Source organism: Barbatula barbatula (genome assembly GCF_947034865.1).
Source record: "Barbatula barbatula genome assembly, chromosome: 3".
NCBI classification, from domain to species: domain Eukaryota; kingdom Metazoa; phylum Chordata; class Actinopteri; order Cypriniformes; family Nemacheilidae; genus Barbatula; species Barbatula barbatula.
In genome coordinates, this window is record NC_136764.1 from 19,176,485 (window position 1) to 19,193,849 (window position 17,365).

A 17,365-nucleotide genomic window follows, 5' to 3' on the forward strand; every position below is an offset into this window, starting at 1 on the left:
CAATACGTAAGATGTAATATATGAAATGTACTCAGTATTAAAAACAAATGTATCTCAGGTGTTTCACAGTAGCTCTTGAAATATCAGTGAAAGTGAATCTATAAACCGTAAGACCTGGCCAACTTCATCATATCTTTCGACACTATATAAAAACTCGTCTTTGTAAGAAAATAAAAAAGCATAACAGGGCCAAATTTGCTGTGTTTAACAATCTAGTCTGCAGACACACTGGGTCTGTATATGAGGGTCTCCTCCTCCCCCCGCCGCCCCCGGCACCTCTGCTGTTACCAACCGTGTCCGCCAGAGGGCGCTCGGGCTCCGGTGTCAACACGCGCCATTCGATTGTGGAAAATGCCACCAGATGGCGGTTTAGGATTGCTGCTCTTCTGAAAGGCGCGGTTCCTTCTCCCGGTCCAATTTTCAATTAATAAATCCATTTACACAAAAACTTTTATCGAATTCCGAATACCGGGAACGCCAATGTGTACGACCATGAGCATCTTAGGTGAGTTTCGCGCGTTTTTGTGCCATTAGCGCTGTGTGAAGGGTAGCGGGTCTGGAGATTAAAGATGGAGGACAGCGGGGCTGGTGGGGGATGGGCGGACTCGCTGCATCTCCTCAGGCCAGATCCACAGAGCTACAGCCGAGCTTCAGCCGTTCATCTGCGGCACTGAGAGCGCTCGTGGCTCGAGCGTCTGTTAACTGTGCGGGAATGTTTTTGACATTGTCGGCTGCCGCACACACCGAGCGGTGCTCGTTATAAAAGCATCAGTGTAGATATGGCAGACAACGATTACTGCGGGTTCGCGTTGATGGCTTGTTTATGGGTTTTGCTATGACGCACTTCACTGGACTTAATGGAGGTCCACTTATTAAATGCGTTAAACTGTTCATCCAAAGCCAGGGAGGTATTTTAGTCTCGAACTTGTGAACAGCAGCAAGATCAAGATGTTTTGGGCATCTTTGTTATATTATATGTCGTCATGGAGTCCGTGCATAAAGAATAAATAGCGGTAGATGTGAGATGATGCTGTTACAGACGTTAAGCACTTAATAGGGGAGAGATTTAAATATGCGCGTGATTGAGTGGGAGGGGTTTACTTTTCACGTTTTGTTTTCATCTGTAACGTGTCTTGCTGAAGATCACGCTTGTAGTGTCACGTCACACTTCGGCTTTGTTGTTGCACTGTTATGTGTCTCTTTTTCGCAGCTTTATCAAATGTTAACTTGGCAGCTTGGCTTTACTTTTTGTTGTAAATATAAACATTTTTAACTCGCGCACATGTTTTTAGTGGGCGTGTTGACAGTTGAATTGCGTAATCTGGGAGTTGTGCTTTATTTCCTAAACACGCCCCTTCTGCACCAGTCCAACGTGTGTTTTGCGGTTCATGCTTTACACCGCGCACACTATTATACACAGTACACTTCAGTTTGTCTGGGATTATCAACTTTTTTTGTGATAGTCTGTTTTAGTAATAATATGGTACATTTCCGACGCAAGTCTTCGTTTTTACCCAAGCCATGCGGAATCATGAATGTATTTACAAGAAAAATATCAAATACACAAAATTGTCTCAGCATTTATTCGGCCTCTTGTCATTTTGAACCTGTAGGACTTTCTTTCTTTGCAGAACACAAGATGATATTTGAAAGAAAGTTGGTGAGCAAACAGCACCGCCCCCGTTCGCTCCTATTGTTTGGACACAAAAACAATGAGAGTTAAATGGTGCCGGTTAACAACTTTCTTCAAAATATCTTCTTTTGTGTTCTGCGGAAGAAAGAAAGTCGTACAGGTTTGAAATGACACAAGGATTCTGTGCTGTACGGATAAAACACAATAATGGTCTAGAAACGTTGAAAACATTCAACCGGCCGAAATAGTGCTGATGTTCTACTGATAGATTGTTCATGTTAGCAAAAGTTAGCATGTTAGCATTTTGACCCACACACGGCCTTTATTTATGGAGTTTTGGAATATGTGAATTTACATATCGGTGACTGTGAATTAGGGATGCACGTTAAATTATCGGCCATATCTGCATTGGCCGATAAATGGTAATTTTTTTATGTTATCGGTATAGGCCGATAATAAAATTTAGGTGGATATATTATAGCCGATAAATCAAATAATTTCCTCTGGTTAAACTTCTTCAGCGGCACGCTGCTCACAGTTAATATACTGTACAGTACTGTCTTTCTGTCGTGATCTTTCACTCACTGTTATTAGCAAAAAATTGTTGGTACAGTATGTCGATACAGTATTTATGAATGTGTAAATTATAGGAACAAAAGCATATTGTTTGAATCAGTCTGCTGTCTGAATGTTTTCCGTCTTCTTGAGACCTGTTAGACTTGTGGCTATTAAGAAAAAAATTCTGGGTTATTCGGGAAGAACATCTATAATTTGTTTGTTGAATAAAAAATATACCAGAAAAGTTTGAAGGTTAAATAATCTTTAGCTAGTGTAAAGTAGGCTAGGTACATGCTTTTCTGGAGGGAAAAGAGAACTAACGGTTACCTTGTTTTCTGCAGTCAATGTTTTCATGTTAAAGCAGTTGCCCACTTTTTACCTTTTGTTCCAGTCTTAGGAAACTTTATATTAATATCTAGATACTGTATATTGGCCAATATATCGGTTATCGGTGTCCAATGTTAAAGAATCAGTGGTTATTATTATCGGCCAAAAATTTACATATCGGTGCATCCCTACTGTGAATTATCTATAACAAAAAAAACAGCTTGCACAGAGCTGCAGCGCATCTAGCCGAGTTTGTGTATGATGAGCAAATCATATAACTGTTTTCATGCAAAAGAAGTCAGCTGGAGCGCATAGCGCATCCTGTGGTTGAAAGTGCTGGGCTGCTGATCCCAGTTCAGTTTGTAAAATGTACTCACTGAAAGGCGACAGCTTAAAGCGGAGGCAACACGGGCCGTTTCTGCCGTTTCATATTAATCTTGAGTACCTGTAGAATGGTATCGCATACTTTGTTTCTTCGAAGAGTCTTTAGTTTGATCACATTTATAAAAGACAGCAGTACGATTATATCCAAAAACAGTCACGCTGAACTAAAGCATGAGCACACAATACATCATCGCACTATGCTTGCATAACTCGCTGGTTGACGTGTGGGCGTGCTTTTCTGGAAGAATTGTCCAATAAAGGACTAAGAAAATTTACGGAACGGAAATTAATTTAAAATAAACTTAGCGAAACCTATATGAATACTGGCAGAGTGTATCGAGAGCAGAAATACTATGTTGTACGTCCAACTCGTTTTTTGACAATTTAACCATGTCACGGATAAGAAATCAGCACGTTTAACCATGTAAAAAACCCTTTTCAAACAAGCCAGTTGTATAGTTTCTTTTGAACAATGTTTGCTACATTTAGTTGGTGGTCTTTTCAAATCAATTCAGTTTTATTGTCCCAAATTAGACACAAATTCACAAATTCTTTGCATGCTGGCGAGAATAAGATACAATTTTCTTTCAAGAGGTTTGTAAAAACCACCTTGAAATGACAATTATATGTTTCAAAACTGATAAATAATTGATTTATCCATGTCCATTTCATTGAAAAAGTTTTCCTCCAATCCAAATGACATCTCTTCTCTACATGATGTTTGTTTCGGCCTGGGGCGGGATTCTACTGACTGTCCAATGGCTTGCCTTCCAACTTCCAACGATCCAGTAATTTCCTGAGGGATGAAATCATTTCCTCGTTCCAGAAGCCATTTCACTCAAATATTTCACAGTAGGAAAAAACACTGCAGCTTTAAAATCATGAAATGTGCTTTTTTTTAAATCCATGATCTTGGTTTTACTGGGAATGATTTATCAATGCAATATATACAAAAATACAAATCTAATAATCAAATGAAATTGTTTGTCATTTGTTTTGGCACACTCAAAATAAAAGACAGATAGTCATACAGGTTTGAAATGACACAAGGATTCTGTGCTGTACGGATAAAACACAATAATGGTCTAGAACAGAAACGTTAAAAACATTCAACTGGACGAAATAGTGCTGATGTTCTACTGATAAATTGTTTGTGTTAGCAAAAGAGCTGAGCTAGAATTAAATGAAATTGTTAGTCATTTGTTTTGCCACACTCGTATTCATACCATTCTGGTATTGAACATCCACTTTCAATAACATTACAGTAGTGATGTAAACAGTGGCTCAACGAGCCCTTTACCAGCCAGAACCTGTTCTGTGTCAGCATCTCCAGCTGTTCACCATTACCCTACACAACACACTCATAATGACAACTTCCTTCCCGTCAGTCTGCTTAACTGTGTGTGTGCTTGTGTTTTTGCAATGATTTGTGCCTGTCCAGAATGATATGTTTGACGTCAAAAGGGTTCACTTTAGAGTCACACATGCAGGACAGATCCGTTAATTCAGGGAAGTTTGGATCCATCTGTCGGTGTATGTTATCTAGAGCTAGATCTAGAACTGTGGTAAACCACATGTTTCTGGCCTTAGGGGATGTTTTATAAATCATGCTCTTACTGCTAAGATTTAACTAAACTCGTCAGCCCTTTCATTGTGTTCATCAGTATGCACAGATGGAAGGGAGACTACATTTTGTGGGGATTTATGGGAAATGTTTAAGTCAGTGTGTAGTGCTGTTCCTAAGCTATTTGACTTGGGTAATGTGTCGTATTTCTGAGTAAGACAGAATATGTATCACAAAATTTGTAGACTGGAACTTGATGTGTCTATTAGAGCAGCAATTCATAACTTTTTGGTTACTGTTACTTTACCTTACCTAACCTAACCGTATCCTCATTGTAAACCGTACCCTTATATGAATTATTTTTATGTTTAGCTGTTGGTTACGAGTTCACTGGAAATGTTAGTTTGACGTCATTTTAATGAAGCCCATGTAAAGTAACCTGTAATTTGTAAAGCTAAAGCTTTGAGAATAGGTTGGATCATGTGACACAGGGCTCCAGACTAGAGATCGGCGGATATGGGTTTTACTATAACCGATGGCGATGTTTAGAGGTCAGCCGATACGTGCGATTATTAGGGCAGATATTTTGAAGTTTTCATTTGCATGCTATAATAAGTGGTTTGTTCAACCATCAGACAGCAATTTATAAAACGGAAAAAAACATTCATGGTTAGCATTTTAGTAGTGCCAAAGTTAGTAACAAAACATGAACAATTACACGAATTACCTTAGATGAACAGCCTACAGCTAAAAAAAGTTACAATAGTATTCAGGTGCAGAAATGTAAAAACGGACTAATGCTTACGGCATAAGTTATGCCGAACAAATGTCACACACCGTTCTGGGCTGCTCCAGGTCAGGACAGCTCTGTGTCTACAACACGGTGCTGTCTGTGAACGGGGCGGAGTAACGTAGCCCTCAATCACACTGCAGTGTTTGTGAGAGCTGCCGCCAAATTCTTACATGGACATTTTGTTTTGAATCTCTTCCAGACTGTTGATAGAACAAACCACTCAATTTCGTCTCCCCTCCTTCAGCCATACGCTTATCTATCAATGCCCTCGCCCCACAAAGATGTAATACCCGTGGGTGTAAGAGGCTTATTTAATGCTATTAATGATAAAGCAGAAGGAAATCAATAGCCTGCAGAATACAAAAATATCCCCGGCTAATAGGGGTGTGACAAGGTATTGTGGAGAACACAATATCCTCATGCAATTGACATGACTGTAAAGAACACGCTAATACCTGCGCAATATATGTGCGTACTGTGAGCAGAGCAACAGTGACCGGCCTGGCTATTCGACAACTTGATTTTCCATCCCGCTAGACAGACGGGTTGTAAATTTTGCGCATGTCTCTCACATCTGCAGCGCCTTGTGCATTATTTAAACACGAGTGTTTACGGCAGCTCCTGTCTTTATGTAGTTTTAACTGTTTCTCTGAAGGCTATGAGGGTACAGTCAGTGGAGGAAGGAGGATTGACAGTGTGATATGATCGCCTCCTCTGCAAACACAAGCAGTTGAGCACTATGCAAAAGCATATAGAGAAAACAAACACAGCTCTTTATTAAAAGCAGTGCCTGTTAAGAAAACAAAGCATATTAGTCAATAAGTTGAGATTGTGACAAAACATCTAGCTGTATTTACATATTGTTTACTATTGCAAAATAATTCATTATAATAGAAGTTTAATTTTTTTCATTAAGTACAAGGTGATTTTATAATGGCAAAATATTTAGCATTTTATGTTTTAAGCTGAATAAAAGATCATTGAGGATTTATTTAAATAAGTCTCAAAATCTTGTTTTCGTATAGCCAGTCTTGTGTTTCGTCTCGTGAACCCAGTCTTGTCTCTCGTCTCTTGGGATAAGTGTCTCGTCCCACCCCTACCACCTAAAGTACAAAACGGCAACGAAAGCAAATTGAGTTGTATGTATTGTATGCAGTTTGAGGCTAATGCAGAAAACATGTTTAAAAATGCGCGCCTAGAGAGTAAGAGCGCAAACTACTCACCTCTTCATACTCTGAAATGGACAAATAAAAACAAAATTGCGTCAGAATTCCCATATTTGTAAGGGTCCATGTAAAAGTAGTCAGTTTTATGAACGTTAACAGCTGGGAAACAAAACGGATGCGCTCTTAAAAGGGGTAGCAGCATTATAAAGATCTCTGTTAATAATGTTCATAATACAAAAAGGACTGTCCCAAAACACTCCCTCTTTTTTTATGTATAAGCAATAAAATCAATTATCATTATAACTTTCTATAGCAAACTACACTGAACGTTAATGCCCTGGCAATGGCAGATAGCTTTGGTTTTAAATTTAATTTGATTACATTTACATTTATGCATTTGGCAGACGTTTTTATCCAAAGCGACTTGCATTATCCTATACATACATATGTATCTGCAATCCCCTGGGTGCACAATACACTACTTTTGAATTCATTATTAACTTAACAATGCGATAAATCCTGAATAATCACAGAAAAGTCATGCGAATACAAATTTAAATCATCACGCAGCACTATAAAAAAACATTCTGTGGAAATCTACCAAGCTTTCTTTCGGCACGAATTCTGTGTGGGCCTGTTATGATTTCAGTGTTGTAAGTTCCTATTTCTAATCACGTTGAGCTGCACATTGCGATTATTGAGGTAATAATTATTGAGGCGATTGCGATATGATTAATGGTGCAGCACTACTATCTGTATGGACTGTATGAACTACCTATTTTAGACCATTTTAGTTTAGAGCACATGTACGTCTCAAGTATTAAGCTACTCAAAATAATCAAGAATGTTCCCACCTCAGAAAATGCCTTAATACTTTACTTTGTTGACATTTTTGTGGTAACAGAAAATAATAAAATGACCTACACATTGTATCTGTCAAATTTTCCGTCAGGCCATGATTTGCTATCTGGTAGTCAGAGGCATGTGGGGGAGGGGCACTTCCATAGGGAGTATTTGATTGGTCAGCACTTTATACAGACTGCTTCCAAAGTTAAGTCATCACTATTTTTGTTCTTTCTTAGAATTGGATGATGTCTTCCAACTACTAAATGCCATACTATGCCATAAGTGAATTACATGAACTTTCAATGCCATCAGACATGGATTAAAGGCTGTTTCACACTGGATGCAATTCTTAAAGGCCCGGTGTGTTAGGGATGGTCTATTGATAGAAATGCAATAAAATATACATAGCTATGTCTTCAGAGTTGTATAAAGGGCTTACACAATGAAGCGTTATGTTTTTATTACTTAAGAATTAGCTTTTCTAAGTACATAAACCGCGGTTCCCGCTGCATGTAATTCGCCATGTTTTGTCGGCCGTCATAGTGTTTCGAAAGGGAGGGTAGGAGTGAGTGGTTGGTTGCAATTTGCATCCTTTAAGTGAGCATTGTGGAGGTTTTAGAGGCATCTAGTAGTGAGGTTGCGAATTGCACGGCTCACCACTCCCTTTCGAAGCATTATGGTGTCTACACAGAACTACACTAGTGCAGACAGAGTATTAGGCCTAGTCCACACGTACACAGGTATTTTTATAAACTGAGTCCACACGAAAACACAAAAACAAGCCATAAAGCGCTGTCAAAAGCATACCAAACCAACAGGTGGCGATACAACCCTAAGCATAAAGCAGTGTAGGCCAATCAGAAGCCTGGAATCTGACGTCAAACAAAGGAGATTAGCGGCATGCATTCCAAAGTTTTTTATTCGATTTTAAAACAGTTCGGTTTCAGTGACCGGATACTATGTTTGCGTGTGGATGAACCACATAGAAAAAGCTACGGACGTTCGTTGTTCGTTCGGACAGGACCTTAGTTTGCTGGGTTTGTTTATAACTGTTACTAGAGCAGCCAAAGCTAGGAACACTTTAACAACCTCATAGCAAGAGACGGGCATCACCCAACGACAGAGTCACTGCCGCTGTGAGCAGGAAGGTGTACATGCATATAAAATATCAGTTTTACGTCATTTGTTTTCACCCATTCAAAGTAAAGTAACCTGCAATTCTATTTTGTAAGCAGAGATGGCAAGATAGAGGCAGAAGTAGCATAAAAGCAAATATTATTTGTTAGATCCTTTCAAACCCATAACATTTAAAAGGTTTTCTTCGATTCTAAGTATCGGACATGACATGCTTGCATGTTAAGTTTTTTTGGAGCACTGATTCATTGTATACTTATATTCCATAGATGCAGAAAAGGCAACTTTATGTATGTATAAAATGTGCATAGAGTTTACATTTCCATTTTATGGATAAAAGATGCAAAACCTATTCTTTTTGAGGTGTCCCCCCTTGAAAATCACTCCTTGGATGATGTTCCCCCTTTCCAGCCCTCAGTGTTCGACACAGAAATACAAAGGTTGCTTAAGCCAATTAATAAAACAGAATAATGTAAGAATTATTCAGTTCCAGGGTTTCTTATTTTGATGGAATGTATTTTGAATGAGAAACAGTTCTGAATAATCAACCCTATTCATCAGTGAATGTTGCCAATATCTGCTTTAACCTCCTGCCAGCTCTTTGTTTGTACAGAACTGGGATCTTGGCAGTTATTTCAGCAGACATCTTCAGTTCATCTCCTGCTCTGATATGTATGACTGCACATATTTGTGATTATCTCTCACTGGCATTACTCTGAAAACAAACTGTAAATGGATTTTGTGTTCAGTGGAAGGCTGTGATTGAAGCTTGTTAAAGGGCAGCAGCTCTGACAGAATAACATGACTTTTTGCTGTGGCTCTCTCTTTCTCCTACAGTCTCCATTTTGTGAACGCCTGCAGTGGAGCGGCCGTGACTGCCGCTGATCTGACATCCGCACAAAAGCTCACTGACTATCCCATTCGACTACATGCCATTGATGTGGGATAAAAGCTATTGTTGTTACTTTTTAATAAAATTTAAAGGTTAAGAGTATTGACTGGATGGGAAATGAGTTTGTATCTTGTGATAAATACATGTTGAGAGCCAAGGTGCTCTATAGGTGTAAAGCTTCCAGTGGCTCCATCTCATCTGTTTTTACTGTAGTTTCTCACATGTTCAGCACCAGCTTTGTGCGTGTGTTAGAGGAATACAGCAATCGTATATAGGAACTTTCTTCTCTTTTTCACAACTAAAAGAATAGTTCCCTTAAACATTAAAACAATTATATACCTATCTTGATGCTGCACCTATGCTGTCATTTCTGTTGAGAAACACAAAAGTGGTATTTTTACCAAAACGGCATAGGTTCTTGTGTGTAGTGATCAAACTCTATGCATATTTGTATATTCTGGACTAAACAAGGGCTAGATGAAAACTTTGGGGGAGGGGAAGATTAAAAATAACTCTGTTCCTCACAGTTGGAATATACCATTGATAATCCTATAGCATGACTTCAGGCCACCTCTCGACCAATCGGATTCAAGGACCAGAACTAGCTGTTGTATAATTGAGTGCCTCAGAGAGCGGGTTAGCATTTTAAGACTTCCGGTTTCAAGTCTATGGGTTTTTTGAATGGGTTCTTGGTAAATCGCTCGAAATAACGTCTGGGGCTAACAAAACCTCTACTTATTTTTGCATCGCAATCTATGACATAAACACACCAGTTTAGAGCGATTTTAGTGTAGTGTTTTTTATAGCCTTTTTACTTCTGCCGATTGTATTTAGGCTTCTAAAGTAGCAAATATTGTGTTTTAATAATGTTAATAATATGTTCTGTTAATAAGATTATCGCGATAGACAAAACTTGTAAACATCATGAACATTTGTCAATCACAGATCATATTTTTTGCGATCTTCCAAAAGTCGATGGGAAAAATATATAGGTTTACGGTCGAGGGAACCAGCGCGGCGCTTATTTCCAGGTTATCCCAGGGTTCTAAAGATTTGGAGGCTCTGGGCAAAATTGATTTAGGTGGCCCCTTACAGCACCCCATTGCCTCCACCTTTTAGAAGAAATAAAGTATTTTACTATAATTTGAAAATGTTACAAATTTGACATGTTATTGATATTATTAAAGTCTGTTTCAATTTGAAATTGCTCTAAATAAAATGTTATTAGTATTTATTTTTTTGTTATTTTTTTGCAACATTTTTACTGTAACACAGCCATCACTTTTCCTCTCTTGGATGAGTGTAGGCTACTGTATATAGGCCTATTTAAAATGGGGGGAAAGCATCATCATAAATAAATGACTTTAATTCAGTCTGCTGCGGAAAGGTGTTTATTCTCTTTATAGCCATTAAGAGATTGGACCGATGGACTACAAATTTAGTTTTTTGCTGTCTGTCTTGGCTGGTGGAAAAGTGTAGGCTATAGGGATACTGTAGGTTTGTTCCTCTTCCACTTCAAAAGAAAGAAAGAATGACAGACTAGGCTAAAGTAGGGATTGGCAAAATCTTATTATCAGGTATAGTGGGTAATTTAACAGTCCAGTAGCTTTTTAACAAAGAAACTGAATAATATAGAAATGAAACTGCTTCTTCACGGTATGAATTAAGTCACGAGCAGTTCCTGATTTTGTAATTGTTGTTTTATTAACATTGACGACAAAAACAGCAGCAGGTTTTAATCTATACGTAAGGGATAATGTAATGCAGCCAGAGAATATAAGCCCCGCCATTGTTATCTGGACACGATGCAAAGCAGAGGGTCGTCTTGTATCACACTGAAGGTTTTATTTCGCAATATCAAGAGTCACTTTAATTTACTGATCCGATAGAGTGATACAAATCCGACTGTTAACTTTTACATAAAACATAATGGATTGTGTTCATGTGACACAAACTTGTATTTCACAGTATCCTAACTTGTATAAGGGAGAACTTGCCAGCCTTGCACTGTATGAGAACTGGTGTATACATGTGCGTGCACTTTTAATGAGAAATCGATAGAAGGTTTAAATGGGCAAGCGTTTTAAAACCAAAATAAAAATATTTCATGATGACAAATGATACCAATGACTGTAAAGAGATATAGGGGACATGCGTCGTGTTGCATATTAGGACAGGTGTGCGCAGGTCTTCAATGAACCGAAGAGAGCGCATGTAACTCCGCTCTTCATCAGGTTACACTGGCTCCCTGTTGCCGCCCGCATAAAGTTCAAAGCTTTGCTCCTGGCCTACAAGACCAACACCGGATCTGCACCATCGTATCTCCACTCGCTAATGCAGATCTATGTTCCTGCCAGATAACTGCGGTCTGCAAAGGAACAACGACTAGTGGTACCATCCCAAAAAGGAAAAAAGTCACTCTCCCGTACCTTCTCTGGATCTGTTCCACATTGGTGGAATGATCTACCAGCTGCTACAAGATCAGCAGACTCGGTTGCCATCTTTAAAAAACGGCTAAAAACGCATCTCTTCCGTCAACACGTCGCTGATTGATTTTTCCTAATTCTCTTCCCTTTCCTTCTTTATATAAAAAAAAAAATTACTAACCTCACTATTCTTAGCTTTTTATACTGTGCTAGGCTTTAATGGACTAGTTTGATGCACTTATGTATTTTGTTGCCTATGTTGTTATAATTGCTTCCAATGTTTCCTCATCTGTAAGTCGCTTTGGATAAAAGCGTCTGCTAAATGACTAAATGTAAATGTCTTCTTCGTCTATGCTTTCAAAACACTCTTGCAGTAGTTTGAATTTATATGCGTCAAAGTTGGAGACACGTTACAGTTATGGAGGCCACACCTCCAAGCCTGAGGCCCTAGGCAAGTGCCTGCTCTGCCTATAGGTGGCGCTGGGTTAGCTTACAGAAATACGTTATCTATGAGGCACTCCATATAAGCACACAAGTAGCTGGAACTGTTTTACTTTTATGGTGCTTTTGTTTTTTTTAATGTAGTAAATGTAGTCACTGGACTGTTGCTAAATGGCAAGATCTGTCTAACGATTCTTCTGGTTCACGGAAAAAAATTATAAAGGTTGAAACAAGGGTAAGTAAATAATAACAGAGCTTTACAGTGAACTGTTTCTTTAATGTGTGCTTGATTACTTTGTTAAAAAAGCCTGCAGAACACAACCAGGAAGTCAGCAAAATGCCATTCAGTGTCAAAGCTGCTTTTACACGCCCCACCTAATAAAATGATTTTACACCGGAGTCAATATTTTGTGTCTTTGAATATCAGGTTTGATGTGGGCTAAATGTACTTTATCCATTCAATCTATTGGTTATGGAGTCTGCTGTTACAGATGAAGGTTTTACTGGCTGTGAAATTTTCCATGTCATGGTATTTTCTCTGATGAATCTTATTGTGCAGTAAAGTCCCAACTAAAGGTATTTAGGCAGTTTACGGGAGGTACTTGGAAAGGTTTTATTTAGTAAATATGTGAATATTAGAACTGTCAGTTCATTAAAGTAACTTGGGAGGGATGTTACTTTCATCGTTCATTCCATGATTTTTTCAGTTCCTTTAACAAAAAGTGAAATGTTAGTAGAGAGACAGAGAGAGAGAGAGAAATTAAACTATTAGGAAACACAGATTTAGTATTGCAAGCCTGCATTCTGGGCTAATCCTTGTAGACTCCATGATTGGAGAAACATCCCTGTAGATTAAGGCATCTGCTGTTTGGATCACGTTATCTCATTAGTGTGCAGTTAAACCCTTGTGCTTTAAACCCTGTATTGTACTGCCATTTAAGTTTTGTGGTTAGCAGAGTGCGTTTATACGACGTTGTAGAAAACAGATTTTTTTATTTTATTATAGTTTCATGTACACACGACACTGTTGTTGAAACGATCTGCGTTTACATGCATAAAACAAGTAAAAATGCTTTATTGCTCATGCCAAACCAGTGGATGGCGTTGTCACTTTGTAAGGAAACACTATGTACATACGCGTATACCCAGCTTTAAGCCAAAAGCACTTTTAAGGCCATGTTCACATTTGACTCCTTTTTTAAATCTGTTAGCGTCTGTTTTACTTTATAATTAGGGCTGCACCGATATGTTCATTTTGGCAGATCCTGATAACCGATAGGTATTTAACACTGGACGCTGATAATCGATTTATTGGCCGATATACAGTATCTAAATATTAATATAACATTTTCTGATAAGAAAAAGTGGACAACTGCTTTTATTTGAATCGGGCCAAATTTTATTTCACGTCATTGTTAACGAATTAACGGCGTCTTCAAAGTTTACACAGAGACGATAATGCTGAGAGTTTTTACAAATGCATACAAAGTTTACCGTTTTAGTTGAAAATGGTCTTGTGTAAACGGCCTCTTATGTTATCTAGAGCAAACACTGCCCAGTTCAACAACATTGTAAAACATTAAGAGGGTTCTGCAATTAAAAATGTGTTTGAATGTTTGAGAGATTTCATAAAGTTGATATTGGTAAACATTTAGTAGCATTTCATTTCTTAGTGGTTCTTATTTGCAATTTATTGCGATATCTTGTTTGCCCCTTCTGTGTTCTTATATGTGCTCCTGCAAGTTGATTCTTAAAATTTCAGTTTACTCCGATACGATCTCCCTTTCCTCCACCTGACATTCCTCTCATGCAGGTGAATGACCCCTTTGTTGTGTACAGTTCAGAGCTGCGGTCGCGATGAAGGCTTGTCTCAACAAAGCCCTTTTGTTAACACACAGCACTCGGCTGCTTATGTTCAGACAAAAGATTTAACTCCATCACGTTCCATATGTTCTTTAGGCTAGAGGCTTTTTTCTGGAGACTTAGGGCCGTGACATATCTGTGATTGGAGGAGAACAGATGGAATTACAGAATCAACGGATAACTCAAGCTGCCGTCTTACTGAGATCTGGTTTCAGTGTGTTGTGCTTTGCCATGTTAGTCTTCTACTTTGTAGGGCAGAAATTGTCCACTTACCCTGACAGCCAGATAATGAGTTTGGATGAAAATATATTTATGTAACTGCTCTGTATTGCCTGTTATTATCTCGACAACACAGTGCTTTTAATTTAAAACAGATGGCCATATTGGTATTTAGGCATGTGACAATATCAAATTTCCACGCTGTGATTAATTGATTAAGGTTTTATCGCGGTATGCTGTATTATCGCAGCTACTCTGTACATAGAGAAAGAAAAACATTACTATATAACATTGATATTATGTCTTGATATTAAAATGGGCATTGTGGCCACATAATAACTTGTCTGTACAACGCTAGTACTACAATTCATATTATTATTGTTGTCTGAATAACAAGCCAAACCAGTGTGTTAACTATTATAGCAAGCTTAACATTTATAAACAGCAAATTCACTCGCACATTGTGACAGTGTATTACTTTATTGCGTTCCATCAACGTATAATTACGTTGCCACACTTTCAATTTTAATTGCTCTGCTTACGTTTAGCTGATTATTGTATTTCAGTTGTTAAAATAAATGACGCAAACTTTATTATGGCTAGCCTAGAAGAGCTCTAGCCAACTCTTAAACTACGTTTAAACCAGCTACACGCCAATGGAAACAGTTTGTGTAACTCTGGCATCTTGTCATTCAACTAGTTGTTTTTTGTGGTATTCGACACGGAAATGAGACAAAGTTTCATAAATGTACCCTTATCTCCCTGACTTGAATTGGATGGTTGTCGTGGATATTACTCTTTCCGTCCACATGTCTTACAACCAGCAATCCCTCTGCATTTGTTTGCAACCCAAACCAATATTTTCACACCTCTGACTTTACCCTTTTAGAAGAGCGATAAATCGTTGACGCCGTTCCTCCTTCTGCCATGCTTCCTCTCCATGTGATACTGTTTACATCAGAGTGCGCATGCGTCTTTTGTTCAGCAGCAGACACACGTAGGAATCTCCATGCAGGGAATGGGATTGTTTAGATCAGAGTGCGCATGCCTACGCAGCATACACGCAGTGTACTTTTATCCGGGTAATAAAAAAGAAACTAAGGACGACAGCCCTTTACTTCCCTGGTACATGATGTAACTATTCCGAGTTTTTGGATACTTCTATGAAACATTCTTTGATGTACTGTTTGCAAGTGTCTCCTGGTCAATCTGCTCATTTTATTATCCAACTTCGGTCCAATATAAAAAGGCAAAACTAACGCTTCTGTTGAAATAACCGGTCTGACGCCAATCGGTAAAGTGTCGTTCTCCCTCGCTATAGTAGCAAAAAATTGTGATGCACATGCACTAGCAGACCTTCGTTAGAATTCGATCGATCCGCATGTTTTAACTGATGAAGTGAAGTTGACGCCATTGATACTGTTTATTGCCAAAAGCTAAAGCTTATGAATACACATGCGCTGAGAGGGTGACCGACCAATCACAACAGCCTCAGAAGCGGAACCTCGCTGATATGGTATGTGTGTGACAGCTTCAGACCCCTCTAAACGGGGAACCAATCGCGACAGACTGGGTCAGCTTTACTAATAAGAGCATTACGGAAGGAAGAACTTATTAGAAACCGGAAAAAGCTGATTGTTTTGTGAGAAGAGGTACAATAGACTTATATGAAAGACAAATTTCGCTCCCTTTCTGACGTAGATAGCCGTTCTTATTATAATATTACCACCCTGAACGTGTCCACCCATGGTGCTGCCGCCATTTTTGTTTTCGCAAGCTTCATATGAGAATTAGTTCCGACACCAAGCAGAGCATACTAACTGTTCTGTTGTTGCCAGCACAGAACACTGTTCCCAGCCTCGCAGGACAAAAGAGCAATGGATTTATTTAGTTGTCAATGGAAATCCTCCTAACTGAACGAGGCAAAGCTGCAGATTAAGACGTTATCGGTATTTTTAAGTAAGACCTCAGGGACCAGTGGCAACTTAAAAGTAAATAACGTTAACCTGTAAGTTAGGAACGTGTAACGTTACTAAAATTTCACACAAAATAAGAAAGAATCCCAGAAAGAGGGAATAGCCTCTGTGGTTAGTGCGCCTACGTATAGTGCCAGTGCACTTGCAGCCTGATCCGAGTTCGATACCCGTCTCCAACGTCCTTTGCCGGTCTCTAACCAAAGCTTTCCTGTCTTTTCCCCAATGTCAAATAAAGGCAAAAAGCCCATAAAATATATCTTAAACATAATAAGAAAGAGGGAAAAGGGACGATGCCAGCGTTTTGCATGTTTTTACACGCAACATGTGAATGGCCCTAACATTTCGTTGCTAAAACAGTTATCAAACTTTAACAATTTAACTACTTGCATCGTGCTTAACCTCAGCTTCTGTCCATAACAAATGCCGCCGCCTTTCATTTGTTTGGCCACCTCAATTAGATTCATATATTGATGAGCTCATATAAATTAAACTTTCGACAAAGCAAGGTAAACAAGTAGTGTTGTAAATTATACATTATACAATAATAATAAAAGTGTAAATGATTATTTGTATTAAAATGATCAAATAGATGCCGAAAGTCCTCCCTACTACCCTAAACCTCACAATACACTATTATTATTATTTTGAGTATTATTAAACTCCTGCCATTTTGTTGAAAGTAAATGCCTGTATGATCTGATATAGGGGGGTTTTGATCTTGCACTCGAATGTAGCGGCAGCACTTCTTGTACTTCTTCATTTGGGGCTTTACGGAAAACTTTCGGGGCTTCAGCCCATTGCGGGCGGCTTCATAATCAGCAGTTTTAAGGATAATGTATTTTAACAATGAAAATGTGACACATTACCTTTAAGGAAACTGTGTACAATTTGAATAAATAATCCTTTATTATATTTGTTTATTATCTTTTCTTTACTAAGTTTTCCTTTATTTTGTCTGGCGATGATTGCCTGACAACTTTCGAGGGAATGTGTTAAAAAGAATAACGGAAACGACTGAGGCTAATGTGTAATCACAGAGCTTTATTACTCCTCAGTGATATCAGTTTCTGTTTCCCAGCACATTATTTCTCTCTTTTATCCTGCCCTGTGTCACATTAAGAGGCCATCAGTTGAGCTTGTTCA

At 38.6% G+C, this 17,365-nt stretch overlaps 1 protein-coding gene across 1 annotated transcript in view; it reads left to right on the plus strand.

The window, feature by feature from the left end:
- Nucleotides 1–336: 336 nt before the first annotated feature.
- stag1a (STAG1 cohesin complex component a) overlaps nt 337–17,365 on the plus strand; it is a 45,701-nt gene continuing 28,672 nt past the window's right edge. The window contains exon 1 of the mRNA XM_079451732.1: nt 337–505. The gene's annotated coding sequence lies outside the window, so the exon portion shown is untranslated. The remainder of the gene's footprint in view (nt 506–17,365) is intronic.